Consider the following 23538-nt stretch of genomic DNA (forward strand, 5'->3'; position numbering starts at 1 on the left):
TCTTCCCTCCCAAGCTGCCTTCCTCTCCCCCTTGCCTAGGTTTCCCTCCCGAACCACCATTCCTCTGCCGTGATCGTGACCTCTTACTTGTCCATTCTGATCCCTGGCTCTGGGCTGGAGCCTCTGGAATGTTCTCCACAGGCATTTGCAGCCTCAAAGCGCCTTGTCTGAGTTCTAGCACATCCCACCGTTTATTCCTTTCAAGGTATTTATCATAATTGGAAAGCACATGTCTTCTTCTTGTGTTTGTTCATTTATCAGTCTCCTCCATAGGATGTAGTTTTCATAAAAGCAAAGTTTGTGTCTCATTCACCTTTGTATCTTTTGCAGTCCAACCCAATAGGAACTTCTTCTGTCCTCATGTGAAGGTGTTTGTTTAGAAAGGGGATAACGATGACTTTGAAGGGATGAGGGAAAACAAAGCTTCTGAGCTAGAGGTCCTTTTTAAACTTCAATAGCTGCAGAAAAAAATGTATTGGGGCCGGGGTAGAGGGGTGGAGGTGGGGGGAGGGTGAACGAGAAACACACACACTAATGAGGTCATTTACAGCTTCGGTGCATAACAGCAGACATGTTTCATTGTCTAAAAATATTTCCCACAATAGACATATTTTATGACTTTCTGGTTCTCTAAAATTTGTTTGCCTAACTTTGGATTTAACACAAGCCTTGGTGTTATGGAGTTACAGTCCAGCTAAAGAAAGGCAGTTTTAGTTGTAAAACATTTTGACATTTTGAGAGAGCTAGCCTCCTTTATCTTTCTCCTTTTTAACCTCCTTGCTCTCTCTTTTTGCCTGCCTTTCTTCCCTTCTCTTCTCTTCTCTTCTCTTCTCTTCTCTTCTCTTCTCTTCTCTTCTCTTCTCTTCTCTTCTCTTCTCTCTCTCTTTCTTTCTTGAGTTGGATTTCCTGCTTCCTGGTCCAAGTGTGCTCCTTTCTTGGATTACTTCTTGGTGGTGCTCACTCTTCAGAGCATAGACAGGTTGGAAAACTATTTTGGGGAGAGCGTGTATCTCCTAAGTCACACTGCCCCCATCGGGCTGGTTGACTCCCTTGCCTGTTCATTGCTGCCATTCTAGCATCTCCCTTCCTTTCGCCAGAGAGAGTCCCTTCAACATGCTCCTGTGCTGGATCTCCTCTTTTGGGGGTATTCAGTGTTTTCCTTTTTCTTGGATTACTCCCTCATGTTGGTGGAATGAGTCTAACAGTGTTTTAGAAAAGATGCTTGGGAGGTTAATGTTTTAAACCTTGTGTGTTTGAAAATGTCTTTTTTGTTCTCCTCTTGATTGGTAGATAGTCTAAATAGAGTTATATGCTGAAAATAATTTACCTTCATAATTGTTAAGATATTATTCTGTAGACTTCTACTTTCCAATGCTTCTATGAAGAAGTATGAAACAATTCTGCTATATAAACCGTTGCATTTCGCCTACCGTTGACATTCATTTTAAACTTCTAGATGTTTATAGAATCTCTTCTTTGGCTACAGTATTCTGAAACTTTGCGATGAAGTTACTTGGTATGAGCTGATTTGTGTCCTGTGTGCTCCATGGGCTGGCTCCTTTCAATCTGGAAACTCATGTCCCCAGTTATAGGAAATGTTCGTAATTTATTGTGTTAATTTTTTTCCTGACATTTACTCTGTTCTCTTTGTGGTGCTCTTGTTATTCTGATGATGAACTTTCTGCTCTGCTTCTCTAATGGCCTTATATTTTCTCTCCTACTTTCCATCTCTTTTCTCTTTAATCTCTTCTTTCTGAAAAAATGTCTTCAAATTTACTCTTCAATTATTTCATTAGTTTTTCACTGCAAATAACGTTATAAGTTTCTAAGACTCCTTTTTTGTTTTCTGGATGTTTATTGTTTAAAGCATTCTATTCCTACTATTTCACAGATGCAATATTTTTTTCTTAACCCTCTAAATAACCAGTGATTTCAATTGTTATTTTTGTGTAATATTTTCTTCTCAGCGCATAGTCTCTATTTCTTTTAAGTTGCTTTTTTTGTTTTGATATTGATTTTTGTGTTTTAAGATATATTTTTTTATGTTCAAAGCTTTCCCGGATGTTTGATGATCTTCAATTGTTTGTATGTTTTAGGACACTAAAACTTTGATTGGAAGCTCCAAGCATATGGATGGGGCTGGTGACTTTGAGCTTTGCTGAGGGATGAGCTGTTGAGTTCTTTGCAGGAAAAACCCCAGAACTTGAACGTATTTTGTTCTGTTGGCATTACTGCTCCTGTTTAAGACTGGCAATTACCTTCTCTAGACACCCTCCCCTCCCCCGCCGATTTCCTGTGTAATTAGCTTGGGCTAAGAAGGAAACTTGCATAAGGTCTGGAAAGGGAGGTGAAGTAAGAGCCTTTACTCTCAGAGGTCACAGTGATCAGAAACAATGACGTATAGACATAGGCAGATAGTTCTGTGGGCTCCAGCCCCTCATCCCAACTACTGACCCCACTGACCAAGAATGGCCCCAAGCCATCAAGTGCCTGACTACAGTTCCCACAGAGGCTGTAGACTCCACAAACTTGCCACTGCTCCCCATTCATTATTCCATTTGGGTGGCCAAACATGCACTCTTTCTGAAAACTTCCCAGATGTTTTAAACTGTTGTGAGTATATTCGTTTCTATAGCTGCTGTAACGAATTACAACAAACACAGTGGTTTAAAACAAGACAAATCTATTCTCTTATAGTTCTGGATGTCAAAAGTCTAAAAGTAAGGTGTCTTTTTCTAGAGCTCTGAGGGGAGAAATTCATTTCCTCGCCTCTTCCAGCTTCTAGAGGTCAACTATATTCTTTGCCTCCCAGTTCCTATATCTTCAAAGCACATCATTACAACCTCTGGTCTGTCTTCAGATCTCCTTTTAATCCTCCTGACTCCCTCCCATAAGGACTGCTGTGATGGTGTTGGGCCTGTCCAGATAATCCAGGATAATCTCTTATCTCAAGATGCCTAACTTCATCAAATCTACAAAGTTCCCATTGCTATGTAAAGTAACATTCTGGGGCATAGGATGTGGATGTTTTGGGGGTCCACTATTTCATCTACTACAGTGAATAGTGACTATTTCTGATCTTCTGATTCCCCTCCTCCAGATTCCCATTTTCATAGCTCCTCCCAGATTTGTACAAACTCTAATTCCCAGAGTAAACCCCACGGTCTCCTAATACTTACAGTGGCTCTAATTTCCTGACTGAAACTGGTTGATACACTCCCAATGTCAATATCTTTAAGTATTTCCTCCAGTGATAGTCAGATTTCCCCAAAATTATTCTTCTAGTTTCCAAGGGCTTCCTGAGGTCTGAGAGTCAAGAAGGTGAAAATGGTAGAGGGGTCTACAGTGGTCCTCTCCATCTATTTACTAGTCTTGTTTTGCCATTTTCAGTTTGGTTCTCCCTCATTCATCTGCTATAGGATTCCCCAGTACAGAGATTCTTTGCCTTACCATTTCCAGAGAACATAGCTCCAGTCTCTGGCCATATATAGAATTTCAGAGGCAGGGAACGACACTAGAGAACTCAGTGTTCCTAAAAAATCTTTTTTTAGATCCTGCTCTCATTAGCCTTCACCCCTCTCTTCACTCCATTTCCAGAGGGGTCTGTTACTACCAGTTCTCAAAACTTTTGGAGATGCTGTGGTTAAATAAATTTGCTTCTCAACTTTCCTTACTGGTGTCTTAGAATTTGGCTTCTGAAATCAGCGAAGACAGTTGTTTCATACCCATCTGCTTGACAGCTTCCAAAATCTTACTGACATCATCCATTCTTTTTCTTTCTATTTTTGCAGATTTATTTTCTTAAATTATATTTATTATATTGAGACCATTCTAGATTCACATATAATTATAAGAAATAATTTAGAGAAATCTCATGTACCCTTTACTCAGCTTCCCCTAACTGTAACATCCTGCGTAACTATAGTACAACGTCAGAATCAGGAAACTGACATTGATATAACGCACTGACCTTACTCAGATTTCACCAGTTTTACATGCATGCATGTGTGAGAGCGCGTGTGTGTTTATCTGCTTCCATGCGATTTTATAATATGTGTTTTATATATTTTTTTAAAGAAAAAAGTCTCTTATCCATAGTTTAGTAGAATTTTAGAAAAAGCAAAATTAGATGCTGTGTCCTATGTACCACCTTTACCTGAAAGCTGAATGACAGGAAAAATAACAGAGTATTTTGAGCTTGTGAACAAGGGCAGAATGTGATTGAATTTTATCTTCTTTACAACTTTGCCCACAGACTGACAGGTCAGCTAACAAAGCTCTTCATTTAATTCACTGGGTTGTAAATATTCTTATTTTTTATTTCAGCCCAGAGAAAGGAATTTTGCAACACAAAACTGAATTACCACACTTTTTAAGATCATAATGTACATTCTCTTTGTGGTAGGCTCCTTGTCCATACTAAATTATAACTGATAGGTTATATTAATCAAGCTCGGACAAAAAGAGACTTAAAGTATTATTTTTATTTTACTTTTTCTTCTTGAAGAGGAAAATAGTATTTTCTGATTTCTGTAGAGATAAGAAATTAAAGATGCAGTAGGATGCATAAACAGAGAGACCATAAGGCTCTATCTTTGGATATGTAGATGTACCTGAATCCCCTAAGTGAGTCTCAGTAGTTGGCACTCAAATGATCGAATTGTCTCGATGGGCCACTTGGGCTCAGCCTAATGCAGTCATGGAAAATTTGTGGTGTATATTTGTACTCAAAGTCAGGAAGTAGGAGTGGAGGCTTTGGAGACAATCAAAACCAGGCCACGTCTAAACTAAAAATCAACAGAGGCAATAAAGGAAACCCAACAATTTATGTTTAGTCATTTATATATATTGTACAGAAAAATAATATCATTTTTTCCCTATTTTTTCATTAGTCTCTTCTAGAAGGTTGCGTTTTGAAGATAACTTGTTTTATTTGTTGTGTTTGATCAGAAACAGACAGGGATGGTGATAAATGTGGTAAGCATTGATGAACAGAAGCAATAAAAAGAAAAAAATTGTTTCCTCTGCAGTCTTGTTTTGGTCTATCTGTGATGCTGGTTTAGAGCATAAGAACTGCATTGTTCAAAGACACTAAATGAAGCCATGATGGTTTAAAAGAATTAGTGGAAATCGTGAGAGGACAATTTCTACCTTAAATTAGAACGTAATCCTTTTTCTTAGCCTTGTTTAATAAAATTATAAACTTAAGCTGAAAGAAGCTTTTTCAGTTATCTCTAGATGCATAAGAAACCATTCCAAAATTTAGTAGCTTAAGACAACAACCATTTATTATTGTTCATAAGACTATGGTTGATTAAGAGAAAAACTAGTGATATTGCCCAAGTCAGGCTGATCTCAGTTATGCTTTGAGGTTGGTTGGCAGACTGGCTGGGGCTGACGGATTTAGAATGGCTCTCTTCCTTGTGGTTGTTCATCCTTCAGAATGCTAGCTGGGGCTTGTTCACGTGGTGGTCGTAGAGGCCTCAGATAGTGATGAAAGTGCGCAAAGCCTCAGGAAGGCTAGGCTTGGAACTGACACACCATCACTTCGCTTGCTTTCTATTGGCCAAAGGAAGTCACAAAGCCAATTTGTATTCAGGGCTAATCTTGATGGCTAAGAGAAAATACTAACACAGTAACACCTTTAGTATTTTACTGTGTTATGTTCTGCACCTTGTAGGTATTTTTTTCTCTTATACTCCTGGCAAACTCTTAGTCATCCTTCAAGTCCTAATTCAAGCACCACCTGGGAAGCCTGCTCTGGCCCTGTCCGAGCAGAGTGGACCTGCAGCTTCCTTTGGGTCACCACTAACTGTACTGCTATTGCCTGTTTACAGTTCTCAGTGCCTTGAGGACAGGAACTATTTTTCTGACCATCTTTCCTATCTCCAGTCCTAGCACATTACTCAGGCCAACAAATATTTTCAGATTAAATGAAGTAACGGCCATTTCTCGGTTCTTTTATTTCTCCCACCCACATTGTCATGACGCTGTCATCTTGAGGAGACTCTCCCCGCCCCATTAATTTCTTTCCCTTGAATGCCTTGACAAGAATTGCACTATTTGACAAGTTGAAATCAATAGAGCAATGCTGTCTCTTCCTCTGTGTTTTGCAGCTAGAGTTTTGAGCATTTGTGAAGCTTACTGACTGCAACCTAGCATTTCTACTTTAATTCTTCTGTTGGGGTGGCTCCCTTCCCTGTTCTTTTTGTGATGCAGTAGCAAATGCCCAGGTTCTCAGCATTTGCAAGCACAGAAATGTTATGGTCCAATGTTCAGACTCCCTGGCAGTTGCACAAGACTCAGCTCTTGAAAGTTCTTTTCTTTGACTGGTACCATGGGAAGTTCTGGGGACCTGAAATAGCATTTTCCTTTTGTAATAAACCCCTCTGTTTCTAAGCGTTTGCCTCTTATTGCATATTGTTGCTTAAAGGTATAAGCACTATAGAATGAATTCCTGTAGTTAAGACTTTCTAGGACTGAGAAGGATCAAAGATAACCCTTAGTTCAATACAATCTTATTTTATAGAAGTGACAACAGAGGCCCACAGAAGTAAAGTGGCATACTCAAAGTTACACATTGACTCTAGGGCTTTAGGACTGGTTTCGTGCAGTTGGAATAATTCAAAAATGTTCTGGAGAAATAAGCTGCCCAGCTGAGTGGCCCTTTTCCTCTAGTTAAGCCAGGTGAAGTCCCATGTGATAAGGCCTCCCTTAAGAGAGATTTCTTCTCTTTAAAAATGCATCGTTTACCTCCTGGAAATAAAGTGTAGGGGTAGCAGCCCTTCTTTGACTACAGGAGTTCATGTACCTATTTGAGTTACCTACTTGTGGATCAGAGTCACCTGGTTAAATGCAGATTACCAGGCACCTTCCCAGACTTCTTGAATTCCTGGGGATTTGGGACAGAAATCTGTATTTTAATAAGTGCCTAAGTAATTCTGATGTATTTTGATGTCTGACAACAAGTGAATGTGAAATAGTGTCATTCAATTATAAGTGCTAGGGGGAAAAATACATCAGAGAAAGGATAAAGGAAAGTGTGTTATTTGGATGGGTAAGTTAGCAGAGATTTCTTTTACCATAGACCTGGAAAGATAAGTAGCCGGCCATACAAACATTTATAGTAAGAGGAAATAAGTAGGAGTAAGTGCAGAGGACCCACCCAGGAATGAGCTTTCCAAGTTCAAGGAGGAAAAAGACCTGGCTAAAAATGGTCTCATGATTGTCTATCAATCTTAGAATAAAATCCAAACTCCTTTTCATGCTTTATAAGACCTTATATATTCTAGTCCCTGTTCACTGGCAAGGGATTGCCATGGCTGAAAGTGATTGTGGGGCCGGTAAGTGTTGCTGGGAAAAGTAGTCTCTAGTTCTCAGCAGGCATCTTTCAGCACTGGCTCCATGCAATGGAAAGGAGATCACAGCCTTTGGGGGAATCTGCTTTAGTTAAGATCTCAGTAGGATGAGCTGAAAATTGACCACAGGATTTGGCAAGATGAAGATCATTAATGACCTTGATAAAAGCGGAGCGGAACCAGGGAAAACTTGGGGAGTGACTGGCAACTTTTAGAGGATTCTACTGTCCATGAATGAATAGCTTGGTGGCTGAAGGGATCTGGGGTCTGGGAGATCTTTGTTAAGATGGGAAGTTTTATAGCAGTTTTGAATGCCGTCAGGAATGATCTAGTTTGGAGGATGAAACTGCCAATGTAAGACCGAGGCAAGATCAGAAACTTCGAGAAAGGAGTAGAAGGAATCCAAGGCATCAGGGAAGCAATTGGCCCTAGAATGCAACAGGGACTGTTCTTTTTAATTGGGAGGAAAGCAAGTTTAAAGAGCTTGTAAGTGTTGGAGTCAGGATCCAAATTCATTCTATCTCAAAGCCTAGTCTATAAACTTGCCCAAAGCCAGCTTCTGTTCAGGGAAAAGGGATTTCATTATTTTCTCCTCCTTCTCTTCCTTCTCCTTCTATTGTGTGACATATCATCCTTTGCTCTCAGATCTCAAAGTTCCAGCTAATAACATTTATTCATTCAACAAACTTTCTGTGCACCCACTTTGCAACTTGTGATGTTCCAGAGTATATGGTGGGGTATTTACAATTGGTGAGAAGCCATTCTCTTTTTTATCCCTGATCAGAGTAACTGTCAGCATTTCAGAAGAGTTGATGGCTTTTACTCTCTGGCCACATTCCTGGGTCTTTTACTCTTCTATAAATGGGTGGCCTTATGAGAAAGGAAGTTCTGCCCTCTTAGCTCTAGATGCCAACACACCCTAGAGATGAATGGGTGATAAATGTCACAGTCAGGACTCTCTCAACACCTGAATCATCTTTAGATTAATACCTATGTGCCATTTAACTAGAATGTTCTTTAAGGACAGTTATCTTGTTAGAAATTGACAAGTGGTTTTGTGAATGTATGAAGAAGCTCTATTTAATATTTTCTTTTATCTCCACAAGTTTTTTTTGAGCCCACTTCATTTCAACATCATTCTTTGATGCATCAGTAAGAGGTTTGAAGGTTTCCAGAGGGAGAGCTTTTTTGAAAGGTAGAAACTCAAATTAGAGGTCCAGCTCATTCAAGAGTTTGAATTACTGATGAATAACTTACTAGACACCAGGTAAAAACCTGATGCTAGGAGACATGGCCAACAAAGAGAATACTTGAGCATGCTTACAATATATTTAAGTAGGCTTGTGTGAGATAGAGGCTTATGGTATTTTCTATGATAAAATACATTCTGTGTTCCAAACAATGACCTTAAGCAAAAGTTCTGGAATACAAATCACCTGCAAGTAATTATTCTTAATTGACTACTTGTCATCATTACTAATATTTAAGGTAATTAGAAGAAATATATGAAGGATTCTGGGTGGGGTGAAGATAATAAGGATTGGGCAGATTAACACCAGGGCTAAAGTTAGTATAAAGAAATACACAACAAAAGTTCTCTGTACTTGCAAGTAGGCAACAAATCGAGCTTTGAGTTTCCTGGTGACCAGAGAAAAGTGAGAAAAGTGATTAATTCTAAGATTCATGTTGTTCATAAAATGCAACCTATTTGTAAATTAGAGTCTTTAAATCACTTTAAGGGAGGAGCTATTCCTGACACAAGCTCGAGCAACCTTGGGAGAGACTCACGACAATCCATACAAGCCTCGGGGGCCACACTAGACACTGTCTTGACTTCCCTGTTTCTTGGCTCACATTTCTTTGTTCTCTCTTGGTTTGACCTGGTTGGTTTCCTGGTGCTCTGTTCTCTACTCTCTTTTTGGTGGCACAACAGCTGACTCCTGGCTGCAGTCTGTGTGATTGTAGGTTTTCTCTTCTGTACCTACCTATAGCTGCTGCCTTGTGCTAGCTCCCCAACATCACACAGCCTTCTAATTTAAAGCTGAGCTTGTCTCTACCTTCAAGCCCAGTTTCATTCCTTAGGATCAAGCTTCCAACTTGGACAGGTGTATCCAAGGTAACAGTTGTCTGCTTTAAAATGGAGTCACCTGAAATAAATATTATTCAACCTTTCCCAATGGGTGTATTTGAACAAATCATTCTTAATGAAATTTGATGCATTTTCTAATGTTTTCTTTAATGATGTTTGTGTATGTTTATAATTTTTGCCTTCCAACTATAAATGATTAAATTTATGTACTATAAAATGATAGAGAGAAGGCTGGGCCAGGGCAATGGCAAGCCCTCTAATTTGCATTTGTGATTTGCCATATCTAAGTTAAAGTGACGATATGTTCTGATCCACCCTTACGTGCTTCAGAAGAGAAAGGTAAGAAAGAAGGAAGGAAGGAAGGAAGGAAGGAAGGAAGGAAGGAAGGAAGGAAGGAAGGAAGGAAGGAAAGTAGGAAGGAAGGAGTTCTAAGAGTATAGCAATTTTATTGAACATTTAGGCATATGTTATGATACTGGTAGAAATATGGAAACATATTTGCCCCTGGACAGAGTAGCTGTCAGTATTCCCAGGACGGTTGATGGCTTTTGCCCATCTGGCTAAATTCCTAGGTCTGTGCCTGGGTCTTCTCCCAAGAATGGGTGGCCTCAGAGAATGATGTAGTAAGAGGATTCCTACCCACTCAATGGGTGGATTTACATAGATAGAAAAAAATCTATTGATATATTCTAAAATATAAATGTATATTCAAACAGCAAAAAAGAGCTCAAAATTTTCATAGGTGCGCTCCTTAGATATTCTGTGAAATTGAAATTTAGGCTGCTAACTATATTTTAAACCTGTCTGCAAAGATTTAAAAAAAATTTTCCTAATCTAATTACCTTGTAGGTAAAACCCTGCTGAGTGTCTGTCAAAATCCTTGTTCGTCCAAGCAGTGTTGGAGACAGAGAGCTTGTATTTCTCCTGCAGCCCCTAAAAAGGAAGCTGCGACTTCCAGTCTTGACTCCTGCATGTACCCCTGCCCTGTCCTTCTTTTGTGGCAGTTCTAGCTACCTCGTTGCTGCAGAGTCGGGCCTTTTTCCTAGGCTGTGATGACCTGCAGGAAATGGAAAGTTCTGACACACTGGACATGGCAGATGAGAAGCTCCTGGCTCCCACTGTGGAGGGCATCATTGAGCCATATTGCCAAGGACACTCTCCTGGGCATTGCGTCAGCATCTTCTACGCAGGAAACAGGTGTCCAGGCATGGAGAAACACACGTATGGATCTGTCACCTGGCACAATGCTTAATGTTATTTATACCAGAATGAAATCACTGGATTGAAAGTGGTATCTTTCCTTTCACTTCTCATCGGTATATTTTCTCCTATTTTCCCTCTGGCTAGAAAGTAGAGCAGTACTGTGTATGGTTGATAAGCCAACACTTTTATTGTTTATTGTTTTGGCATTTCAAATACTGCCCAGATCTACAGAAGAAAGGCATGGCTAATGGATTTGTCTCTGACAGCATTCTATTTTCAAGCTGCTGAAATGCTTTGGTTGAAAGACAGTACTAGTAGGGTGTACAATTTATTTTCTCTTCCCTCAAAAATGAGTCACTGGGGTGGTCTTCAAAGTGCCTGTTCTCCTGAATTAGCACATAGATCGAAGTGCTTCTTGGCTCACTTCGAATATATGGGAAAAAACACCCAGGGCCCTGGTTACGAGATGGCTGTGAAAAGCTGAGTTCCCAAGACATGTAACTGAAAATCCTCCCCACCCTAATCCCCATAGTGCTCAGGAAAGACCCCAGTCTTGGCGCAGGAGCTTGGATGAGAACTTACGGTAAGAGAGAGTAACCAGTTTCCATACACATTGTTTTATAACCTTTCATGTCCTGCCTGCTGAGTTATCTGAACAAGAAAGTTAATTCATCAGAAACTTCACATCTGAATTCCTTCAAATAGCCCTATTCCTTCTGAACGCAGCCTAAATCCTAAGCTAATACAAATCAAAACTGTGCAGGGAACAAAACTTGTCTTGTGACGACCAGGCAGGAAAAGGCCAAATTTTTGAATGGTTCATGTTCTCACAGAGCACTGATAGAGCAGTAATACTTGGCCCATAGCATAACTGTAGTCAAATACTTGGGTTACTGTATATATACAAAAGACACATAAAAAGTAGGTTGCTGCATCAGACTTATATTTACACTGTCTGCATTATTCAGATTTAAAGAAGCAATTCAAGAACATCAGTTGAGTGTTTTTTTGTTTGTTTGTTTATCATTTTATCTCAGAAAATGGAAGTACTTTTCCCAGGGCACTGATCTAGAAAGAGAGGCAAAGCTGGAGCTCCTTGCCCGTGTGCATTGGTAACCTCACCCTCCCATGAGGACCTCTGGGCTCCATCCATGCCGATGGGCCATCGACTTTCTCCAGCACATCTCTACCTAAATTCTAGCCTTGGGCTTGTGGGAGCAGCAGAATCAAGTGCTATTAACCAGGTGAGCAAGAAGCCAGAATCAAAGACTACAAAAGACTGCTTCTTTGTGAAGAAGTTCAGGTTTTAGTGGCCTCCAACCCAGAAGACTCTGATAGTTGCCATTCAAAAGCCACACTCTTGCACTTCCCTTGTTAACAGAACCCTGATCTTGTTCCCCTTTCCCTGAGCAGCCACGTGTTTAAGGGAGGATCTGGGTCTTCTGCATAGCTAAGGGTGAAACTTGATTTGTCTGAGCTGCAAACTCAACGTGTGAAACTCATTGCATCGACCTGGTAGCTTGTTAGAAATATAAATCTGTAGGCCTCACTCTGGACTTACTGAATTAATAATTCCGGGAAAGAAGACCCACAATCTGTTTTAAAAAGCCTTCTAGCTGATTTCAATGCCTGCTCAAATTTGAGCCTACTGGTCTAAGCCAACCACGGAGACTCACGCCCTGGCCCTGTGATGGTTTAGGTGTGGGCCTGAGAAACTGAGGATTCTAAAGAAGAAACAAAAGGCAACTACGTTACCCTTTTCCCTGCTTCTGAACATTGATGTGCAGTCAGTGAAATTATGATTTTTATGTAACAAGAGGTGTTTAAAAAGATGTTTGACAAACAACTGTCATTATTTCTTTGAAAAACATAAAATGTTACAAATAAAAAGCAAGGAGGGGCTAAATGTAGTTTATGTGAAGAATTTATTTGAAATATTCTGACCATGAGACCTTATTCTGCTGCCTGCCTTCAGCAGGACCACACCACAGTCCATCTAGAACCGGTGTCACCTCAAGGTCAGGCACTGGCCGAAGGGTTGGGGCCATTTACTTCATTTGATCCCTTGTCAAATGCTCTGTTCCCCAAAGGGAGCATTTTTTGAGGGAAGCAGAGGATGGCTATGTTTGGATGTCACTTGGCTCACTCACGCTGAGGCAGAAAGAGTCCCCAGACTTGTCTCCGCAGCTGCTCAGTGGCCACTGCTCAGACCAAGAGCCTTGTTTGCAGAGCTCAGCCGCTTCTCATCAAGGACTGTTTGCCGTTCGTCCCAGGCCGATGGCACGTCTCGGTGCGGACTCCGCACGAGGGCATCCCAGTCTTTGATATTTCGTTACAAAGGCTCACTGCTGAAAATGTGACCTTTCATTTGGCTCTATTTTCTTAACTGAGCCCTAAAGCAGATGAAATATGAATTGCTAAGAGCTGGGGACTTCGGCTTCCTTTCCGTCTCAGTTAGGGAGTTAACTTTGCAACGGTTGATCTGATTTCCCACAACCTCCTTTCCATCCTCTGGTCTTCTTTAATATCAAAGTCCAAAGCTTTTCCCGATTTGGCCTTTGGGGTGAGGTAATATAGCTTATAAAGAAAGTGGAATGATTTTTTTCTTTCATTGTTAATACCAATTACCCCGATAGAAATGAAACTGCTGTGACTTATAATGGCAGGACGTGTAGATTAATTAGCATGTTCTCTCTTTCTCCTACTGAGTCGATTGTGTGGGTGACGTGAGGGCCTCCTCTCTCTACTCACACTGATTTATGGAACATTCAGCCGATTAGTTGGAGGGCCTTTTAGCAACGTGGCCTATCTGTCCCAGCATGACTATTTATAGGCTACTTTGTTCCAACAAACCACTTTCATTCTAAGCTCCTTCATCCGGTTGGTATTGAACTATTTCCATCATCCACGAGGTGCTGTGAGCCAGACCTTATTTACAGTTTGAAACCATTAATATCATTTGGTTGAAGTGATTTAACGTGAGACATTAAGGATGACTGCACTACAAATTTTACTCTCACAGAAACAAATTGGGCACAAACATGAGGCAGTAAGATAGAGCTGCTATAGACCATGATGCTCAAAATAAAACCACAAAAATACATTTAACTACATCCGAACCAGATGTGGCGCCCATCAGAGTCCCTACTGCTTCCTGAATAGAGTTAGGTAAACTGACATTTAAGGTTCTTCGTGATTTGACTTAACACCTTTTCCCTGCTGCATTTTCATCTAATATCCTCTTTCACCACGTCGGTCAGCTGTACCATTCAGCCTCCTCTGGCCTACGTTTGCCCAATACTTCACGCATCCATGTCTCTGTTAACACGCGACTGTGACTTGAGGTGTCCTTGTCGTGTCTAACAATGGGGTCCTGTGTCCTCAAACGATACCATGTTTATTTTTCAAAGCCCAGAGCGAACATCGCCTCCTCCAGGCAGCCTTCCCTGATTTCTACAATTTCTGCTTGGCACTCCCCCACCCCTAAACTACCTGAATGGTTTCTTCTTCCTTTTTTTATGATTTATGCATTAACTTTAATTTTTTAAAAATTTCTATTTCAGTGACATTCAGTATTATAATAGTTTCAGGTGTACAGCATAGTGGTTAAACATTTAAGTCACTTACAAAGCGGTCTCTGCATAAGTCTAGTACCCATCTGGCACTATACATAGTTATTACAATATTATGGACTATATTCCCTATGTTCTACTTTACCCCCCTGTGCCTATTTTGTAACTGCCAATTTGTGCTTTTTAATCTTTTCACCTTTTTCACTCATCCTCTCAACCCTCCTCCCATCTGACGATTATCAGTTTGTTCTCTACATCTGAGTTTATTTCTGTTTTGTTTGTTTATTTCGTTTGTTTGTTTTTGTTTTTTAGATTTCACATAGAAGTGAAATCATAGGGAATTTGTCTTTGTCTGTCGGACTTAGCTTCGTTAGCATGTATTTCATTCTGTTCTGTATTGCACCTGGCTATTTTTACTTCTGTCTCTCTTATTAGACTTTAAGCTGCGTAAGGGAAAGATGGGTCTTGTTTGTCTTGAAATGTTCCTTCCATTCCCAGCACCTAGGACAGTGCCCAGCATGTGGTAGATGGTCAGTAGATATTTATTTAATAAATGGAAGAGTAATGTGATTTCTCTCCCATATTAGATTCTTCCTAGAAAAAAGGTAGAAAAAAGGCAGCTTTAGTTGGACTGCTGAGTTTGAATAATTTCAGCAAAACTATTTGTGTCTTTAGGTTTTAGAGGATAAATTTTAAATTAAAAAATTAAAATGCATTATGTTTTGAGCACCAGTTGTATTCCTGTTTTAATCTTAAAGCAAGGCAATGCTCCCAGAAATCTGACCTTTGTTCTCCATAATATTTTTCACTTACATTTAAACACAATATTTCTTCACATTTTGATTAACATTAGGTATTTGACTGGAAAAAAATGAAAGTATTCTATTCAACTGTCTCTTAGGAAATACCTAAAGGATGGTGTGGCCCAGCATTTATGGCTGGTGACATTTTAAACAGATCCCTCCAGACCATCTCTATAGGTCACTGCGCATTTCATGGAGAGGGCAGTTTCTCATTTCATGATATCCTCAGGCAGGGCAAACTAGCCTCATCAATACAAGTGGATGCTCACTATCTGGTTAGGCATTATCTTCTGTTTTCAGTGTCCCTAAAGCAGCACTGAATCAACCTATTAATCAGTGGACTGATATGTTGAGATATCCCTGCCTACGCTAAAAAAATGTAGCTTAAGTACTCCTCACCCAATGTGTGTTGAATAGTTTCCATTTACCTGTGAAGATCTACACCTTACCCTTTTCTACTCTATTTTGTACCCATGGTGGCGCTCTATGCACCTAGAGCCTCTGGCTTCTGGTTGGATTCAGCCAATTGGTGGGAGATGGGAGGGTAGGTAATCAGGGTGTTTATTCCCTGAGCACCATCCCTGTGGGCTGGCCATATCCCTCCACTGAAGGTCACAGTTTCTGTCAGGTGCCCCTTATCATTCAGCTCCCTCTGTCTCTGAGTTTTGGGAACTATTCCTTCAAACTGTTTCTTCTGGCCTACGGATGGTAACAGATTCAGCTGCTATAAGGCCCAAGGCACTGTGGCTTACAGATATACTCCCCTAAGGGACAGTCCCTTGTCAGTAGTCTGTATGGCTCATGAGTATACCAACCTTTTCCTTCTGGGGCCTGACTGAACTACCAGATCGTATCAGGCGGCAAGCCTGGGGTGTCCCAGATTTTGTTTTGTTTTAAAATCTCCTTCTCCTTGTGAAAAACTGGTGTCCAGGCCCTTGGTGAACAGGTGTTGGGTAGTAGATGAGAAAAGGCTCTCTGCTTGGTAACTTCCTTTGTCAATCTTTCTGGGAAATATCTCAACACTAATAAAAATACAAACAAAACAATTGAAAGAAAACTAAAAAATAGAAAAAGGAATTTTAGAAAACTAAAATTGGAAATGACCTTGGAAATTGTCTGGGGGAGAGGGAGAGATCTGGTCCATGCACAGAGTCACATTATGAAACAGCTTCTACATTTAGAACATCATTACCTAAAAAAAGAAGTTTGAAGCTCTGGTCTCTTCCTCTTCTTATAAGGACTCTAATCTCATCATGGGGGTCCCCACCCTCATGACCTCATCTAAACCTAATTACCTCCCAAAGGCCCCACCTCCAAATACTGTCACATTGGCAGTTTGTGCTTCAACATATAAATTTGGGGGAAACACAAGTATTCAGTCAGTAACAGTGTCTGACATACAGATAGCTTTCTGTGGTGGCCACAGAAGTATGAGAGCCGTAGTTTATTTGTGGTTACCACATGGATGGCTACTGGCCGATGTGGTCAGCTTCCTTCTCTTGGAGAACTTAACTGGGAGGTTCACAGTTAGTCAGTCTACAGTTCTGGAAGCAGTGGAAGCAGACACCAAGTAGCCGAGTCACCGTAACATGGTGAATAAAGCACCAGAGTAGGAAATGGCAGATACCACCTGCTAAGGGAGGTCATGAGTAGATGGGGTCACTAGAAAATATGGTCTCCCTAATGATCTTCCACTTCAATCTCAAGTAGGTCCTTTCCTTGTAACAGGCCTAGGCGACTTTAGGCTTAACTACCAGTTCAGAAGAAAGAGGTTTTTTTTTTTTTTCCTAATAAATTCCAGGATTGAGTATTATTGAATTGATTCAGGTCACATGATCATCCTGAGTCAATTACTGTGACCTGGGTGATGGAACTCTCTTTAACTGGCCTGGGTCATACACCTACACCAGGAGCTTGGGAGTCGGGGGTCTATCCCACCTGGCACGTAGTGTTAGGCAGGTAGGCAGACATGAGGGACAAGGGACTGAAGGCCTAACCCAGAGACCTCCCTGAAACACCCATTTTGTGGTTAAAAATTAACATTACGAGGAAGTGAAAGCCACAAAATAGCCACGTGGTGTAGGCCAGCTACAAACACCTCTGCAGTTAGTACAAACACTGTCCTTGCTTGACCTCAGTCTCATTGTACCATCCTTATAATATCGTACATATGCCTAGAAGTTTGTTACTCTAATTATAATAGACTGCATTCTGGGTAACAGCATGCACAGTAAATGAGGAGTTCTATCAAAATGTCAATCAAAATGGCCTCGCATGCTAATTATCTAGCACTGCCCCTCACGGCCACAATATAAGGTATACTCCCAGAACCCTGAGGGACTGCGGCCATCTCTGGCATAGCCTGTTTCTCTCTTGAAACATACTTTAATAAATCTTACTTTTCCTAAATTTTACTGATCTGCAATTCTTTACTGCGTTGGTGGAAAATAACTGAGGTCCCCTCATCGCCAAAGGGGAAATGATGGATTTGGATCACCCCCAATGATAACAGTAGGATGCTCTTATCAGAAGAAGGGGGAAGGCATGTTGGACATGCCAAAAGAACAAAACCGTTTCAGGTTCTTTTCACCTTAACAGCCCATTGAACACAACTACCATCCAGAGAAGTAAACCCTCTCTTTTCTCTGTCATGTACTGACATCTGGCTCTGTGGCCACAATTTGAGGACTTCCAGGGACAGCAAGCTTACCAGATCTTCAGGTGGGCAGCCTGATATGTTGTCGAACAGCCCGCATTGTCAGCAGGTGCAGCTGCCAGTTTTCCTTGGTCCTGTTTCTCTCCTATGTGACAATACCCCCTAATGTCCTCCCTCTTCTACATGACAGACTTTTGAATTTTAGGAGATAGTTAACAATAATGGATGATTACAGGAAAATTAAAATCAGGCAATCATTTGCTGGAAGAAACATATTTTCTCATTTACCTACATGTAACATTAACTCACTCCTACTCAATTAAAAAAGCCCCAAGCCAAAAATGTTAGGTGTCCAAATATCCTCTCTCCTCCTCCCCCACATGGAAACTTTTATAACAAACAACCACGTTGCTATAAATAATGTGTCATGCTGTTGAGTGAATGAGCACTGGGCCCAAATAATGGCGTTGGCTGTGGAATGGAGAAGCCCCCTCTTGATGAGGAACACAACATCAGTTCATGCACTCAGGCCATATGACTAGCAGGGAAGTGGAAGGACTCTGCTTCCTATTGGATATTATTTAATGATAGCTCACTTTAAAATGTCACTTAAAGAGTTACAAATGGATTAATTGATCTGTAAATGAACCTGGAAACAACGGGGGTATAAGCTAAAGAAAGCTCTTGGGATCTAGTGACTGATTCAGTGTGCTTACTGCAAAAGCAAACCATTTCAACACCCGGGGAAGGTCTCTCGTAGCTAGGGGGTTTGCCTGATGCTCAAAGTGAGAAAATTCCAGTAATAAAAAGACAGTACCTCAGCCATTATCTTTGGGTACCTTGTTTGTCTGCTCAAATGCCCTGAAGAAGACCTGAGTCACCCTCCGATAGAGGTAAGGAGACTTTCTAATCTGATAAAGTGAGGCCCCTTTAAGCCTAGAAGAGCTGGCTACTGGTGGACATGGAACATTCTTTCTGGCATACCAGCCTGGGAGGTCTGAGGGCTAAGGCAACTGCATTTTAGCCTCAGCTTTCTGGGAGCATTCCACATTCTGCAAATGTCCATCAGTGTTCAGAGAAGGAGTTTTTATTGGCTTTCCTCATCCGGCTCTAAAGCCCCTAGTCCTGCTAAGGCAGGGGGAAGCCCGCAACTTGCCATTTAAGGTAATACAACCATTTCCCGAATAGGAGCTTTGAGTAAACACTTAGCTAGTTCAAAGTTCCAGCTCCCCATCAGATCTGGTCTTTATGCCTTTCTCCAAGTTCTTGTTGCTCTCCTCCGTGTTGGCCCTTCTCAACCTGGTGCCTGTGTGCCCCAGAGCTGTCCTACCTGGTTTTGGGGGCATTCCACTGTGCCCAGTATCCTTGACTGCAAACCTTGTGCTGCCTCAGTATCCAGCTTTGCGCTCTGTGACCTACTTTGCGCCCCAGAGGCCCCGATGGTCCTTGGCTGCTCTGTTGCCTCATACGACAATGTGGGTGGCTCCGTGGAGGCTGCCTCTAACATCACCCTCAGCTACTGCTGCTCTGCCAGCCCTGCATGCCACCCCAGACCCGGTGTTGTGCCAGTGCAAAGCTTCTTTGGGATGCCTTGATCTCTCCCTCAGCCTAGTTAGGGTTTCTAGCATCTTAGCGCAGAGATGGAGGAAGTGCAGATGGGGGAACGCCACAGCAACTAAACCCATTGTGCTCTGTCCTGTCTTGAAAGTCTTCTCAGAGACTTCCCAGACCTCTGACTTCTATCGCTACGGTTTGTAATAATGCTATGCTCAGACCTCCAATCTTTGCTTCTGATATGGAAAGGGAAATCTGGGCTTCAAAAAACGAAAGAAAACAAACCCTTCTCTCGGCAAAGTCATGCTTTGTTTTATTTTGCTTTTTAAAAACAGCTTTATTGAGATCTAATTTATATATCATGAAATTCATCTCAAACAAATGTGTCACTCAATGATTTTAGCAAATGTATAGTACAAGCAAAATCAAATTCAGTTCAAGAACATGCCCATAACATCAAAATGTTTCCTCATGCTTGTTTGTAGTTAATGCTTGTTCCTATTTCCAGTCCTGGGCAACCACTGATCTGCTGTCTATAAATGTGCCTTTCTAGACCTGTCACAAGTAGCATTATATAAGGCGTAGCTTTTTTTCACTTAGCATAATGTTTTTGAGAACAATTCAAGTTGTTGCATGTTCCATCCTTTTAACTGCTGAATAGATTTACATAAATATAACACATTTTGTTTATCTACTTGCCATGTGATGAACATTTGGATAATTCTCTGGTTTTAGTTATTATAAATAATGCTGTTATGAACATTCTTGTACGTGTCTTTATGTGGCCATGTATTTTTATACCTAGAATTGAAATTCCCTGGTCATATGGGATATTTGTATTCAACTTTTTAAGAAACTACCAAACTATTTTCCATAGTAGTTGTAGTATTTGACATTCTCACCAGCAATGCATGAGGGTTCCAGTTTCTCCACAATGCAGTTTAATGTGTTAAACCCAGAACACTTGTCATTCTGTTGTCATTATGGGCAACGAAAAGTACTCTTGTTAAAAATTTTCCGAATTATCCTTCCATTTTAGAGACTGGTCCACTTGGACCTCAGTGACCATTCTTCACTTGAAAACTATATTAAGTTATCTAGTTTTTAAGCTTCCTTTTTAATGAGACATGCTCAGTCCTTTGGATTTAGTATCATTCCCTGCTCCTTGACTTTGGCACGAGTCCTATGACTGGAGTTCTCTGTTCTTTTAACTGAGTCAGGAACTTGGGTTCCAGTCGAATCTTGAGCTGCTCTAGTCCTGAACCACATGTTGCTATGATTACCAGATTCCAACAAACACCTCTGCTAACACGATAATTTAAGCTTTTACCGAAATAGAAGGTATTCATTAAAAAGTTGGGGGTACTCTTTTTTTTTTTTAAATGCCAGTTTATTTTTTTCCATACTATATATCCATAATTTTTTTAACATTTTATTGTCCCCCTCCCTTCTGGTAACCACTTGTCCATTGTCCATGTACAAGAGTCTCTGCTTGTTTGTCCTGTTCATTTGTTGCTTTTTAGGTTTATGTCCCACATATGTGATATCATGTGATTTTCAACCTTTTCTGTCTGGGCCTGGAGGAGGGGAGTACTCTTGATCAGGAAAATGGTAAAAATAATAACCAGCCATTTCTTGGGTTTTTATCAGTGCCTTGCTTTTCTCTGCATACCTTGCATGCCTCATAGCTTCCAACCCACTTCTTTCATTGCCACTCTACTTGTGTCATTGTTACTTTTACCTCCCAAGTAGTCCACGTGCCACGTTCTCACCACCCTTGGCCCACGTTCCTTTCGGAGAGGCCCTCTGATTTAATGGACTATTCCATTCACACCGTGGGTGTGGTGATTGACGATCCTTAACATGGATCCTTTCATGTGCGATCTCTGTACCTGAGCCAGTATTGTTGTCCCTGGGCAAAGAGCCTCTGAGCGGGATATGGGCAGGCCCACCTTCCCTTATTTGGCTTATAAAAATTATTCTTGCTCCTCTTGTTCTTCCCACCTCATTGAAAAAACCACTCTCAGATGAGAGCTGCTCAAAACCTGCACTCTGGGTGAGGTTACACCCCTACATGGTCTTGGCCTGCTTAGTTCTGTCTTCAGTTTTGCTCTCTCATCAGACAGGAAACCATGTCTAGTTCACTGCCTTCTCCTCTTGCATCTTTCCCAATCCTCCTCCCTTTTAATCCATACTTTCCCCAAACTGACTGTAGTCATTGAATGGTAGCCCTGCAAAAGATATGTCCACATCCTAATTCATGAAACCTGTGAATGGGACCTAATTTGAAAAAAGTATCTTTGCAGATGTAATGAAGTTAAAGATCTTAAGATGAGATCATCCTGGATTACTTTGTTAGGCCCTAAGTCCAAAAACAAATATCCTTATAAGAGACATAAAAAAGAAGGCCATTTGGAAACGGAGTCAAAGATTGGAGTGATGAGTCACAAGGAATGCTGACAGCCACCAAAAGCTGGAAGAGGCAAGGACTGAAATGTCCCTCAGCGTTTGGAGGAAGCACAGCCCTCTGGACACCTTACTCTCAGATTTCTGGCCTCTAATATCATTGAAGAGAATAAATTTCTGTTGTTCTGAGCCACCAAGTTTGTGGTAAATTGTGACGACAGCCCTAGGAAACTTTATACACTGATCTTTCCCCAAACCGACTAACCATCTCCTGGTGGAGTTCAGTCAACAGAGTAGGTCCATGTTTTGAGTTTCTCTTCAAATCGTTCTCTGCATTTGAGTTTGGCTAAAATTCATTTCCTTTTCCCAGTCCCCTCCTCATTCCTACCCCTTTGCCAATATTTCCTAACATCTACACAGAAATACCACATCGTATTGCTCCCTTCTCTGATTGAATCACCATGGAACTCTGTAAAAAACAAGTAGGAGGTAGGGTGAAGGGTGAATATGGAACACGGGGGACAAACCACAGCTTTTAGTGATGTCTCAGAATTTCAGCACAGTGATTAGACGTTCACTCAGTCTGGTGCTATCCCAGAGTTTGGTATAAATTAATTTATTCAGTCAACGGGAATTAATAAAGCACCTCTCTGCACAGCCATGTGATGGATTAAAACCTGTCCTTTTCTCCTAAGGAGCTCAGCTGGCATTAATTTGATTAACTATGGACTTATATAGGTTCTCTTCCATTCAGTAAAGGCCTATTCTAGAGTTGAGGCCAATTCTAGAGAGGATCAATCAAGCTTAGGTTGATAGAGTTCATAGTCATTATTACCAAACATTTCTTTAATATTCTATGCTTAATTGTTTCTGTCTTTGGTCGGCCAGACCACTTCTTGCCTGCCTACCCAGCAGGAATCCATATCAGATCTATAGAGAAACAAATAAACGGTGATTCGATTTGCTAAATTATTCTCCATATTAGTCAGGAAAGCTTAATGGTCACATCCTGGGTAATCTGCTTCTGGATACTTGTTTGTTGAAAGTAAACTGCGTTTGCTTAGTGACGTCTATCCCACAGTATCGAGTGCTGTGAAATAAAAAGAAAAAAGTCATTGGTCTTCTCTCCATGATAAGTACACCTACAGACTCCTCATTGCTTCAGTATTATTTCTATTTTTCTAGGTATCATTTTTTTTTATTCCATAATACAAAAGTAATATGTACTCACAGCAGAAAATCATATACTATCAAAATGAAAGAAATAAAAATTACTCATAATTCTAACACCCACAGGTAACTATGGATAATATTTGGATATATCAAATATAACCAATATACCTAATGTAGTTGGGTATATCCATTTCTCTGCAGAGATAGACAATTTTTCCTTCTGTCAAAATAGGCTCATATTGTACACATTATTTTGTGAACTGATTTTTTTTCCCACTCATGGTGCATCGTAAGCATTTCCCCGTCATCTTTCTATTAGAACTGGCAGTAAGAAGTATCATTCTTCCATCAGCAAGCTTTCCCTGGTGGCCGGCTGATTCCAGCAGTTTCCTACTGGTCTTCCTGCATTGAATCTCTTCTCTTATACCTCCAAACCATCCTATTGGCTTCCAAATGTAGCTTCCAAAAATACTGTTTACACTCCTCACACCCTGGACCAAAATCCTTGATGAACCTTCTTCCATCAACCTCACCCAACCCTCCCAAAGAGGGGAGTCTTCACCCAGACTTTTATTCCAGGCTGCCTGCAACAAGCTCCAGTTGATTTACATACATTTGTTTTGCATCATTTCTTGCCTACATCTTTTTTCAAATTAGGTTCCTTCTAAAGTGCTTTGTTCATCATTCTCCAATAGGCCCCTCAACCTCCCTACCTTCGCTAAAG

General features: G+C 40.8%; 1 protein-coding gene across 2 annotated transcripts in view; it reads left to right on the forward strand.

Annotated features, from left to right (window-relative positions):
• KCNAB1 (potassium voltage-gated channel subfamily A member regulatory beta subunit 1) overlaps positions 1-23538 on the forward strand; it is a 300767-nt gene that overhangs the window by 55727 nt on the left and 221502 nt on the right. The gene's annotated exons all lie outside the window — the stretch shown is intronic.

The sequence above is a fragment of the Rousettus aegyptiacus genome, unplaced genomic scaffold (genome assembly GCF_014176215.1).
Source record: "Rousettus aegyptiacus isolate mRouAeg1 unplaced genomic scaffold, mRouAeg1.p scaffold_m13_p_4, whole genome shotgun sequence".
Classification (NCBI taxonomy): domain Eukaryota; kingdom Metazoa; phylum Chordata; class Mammalia; order Chiroptera; family Pteropodidae; genus Rousettus; species Rousettus aegyptiacus.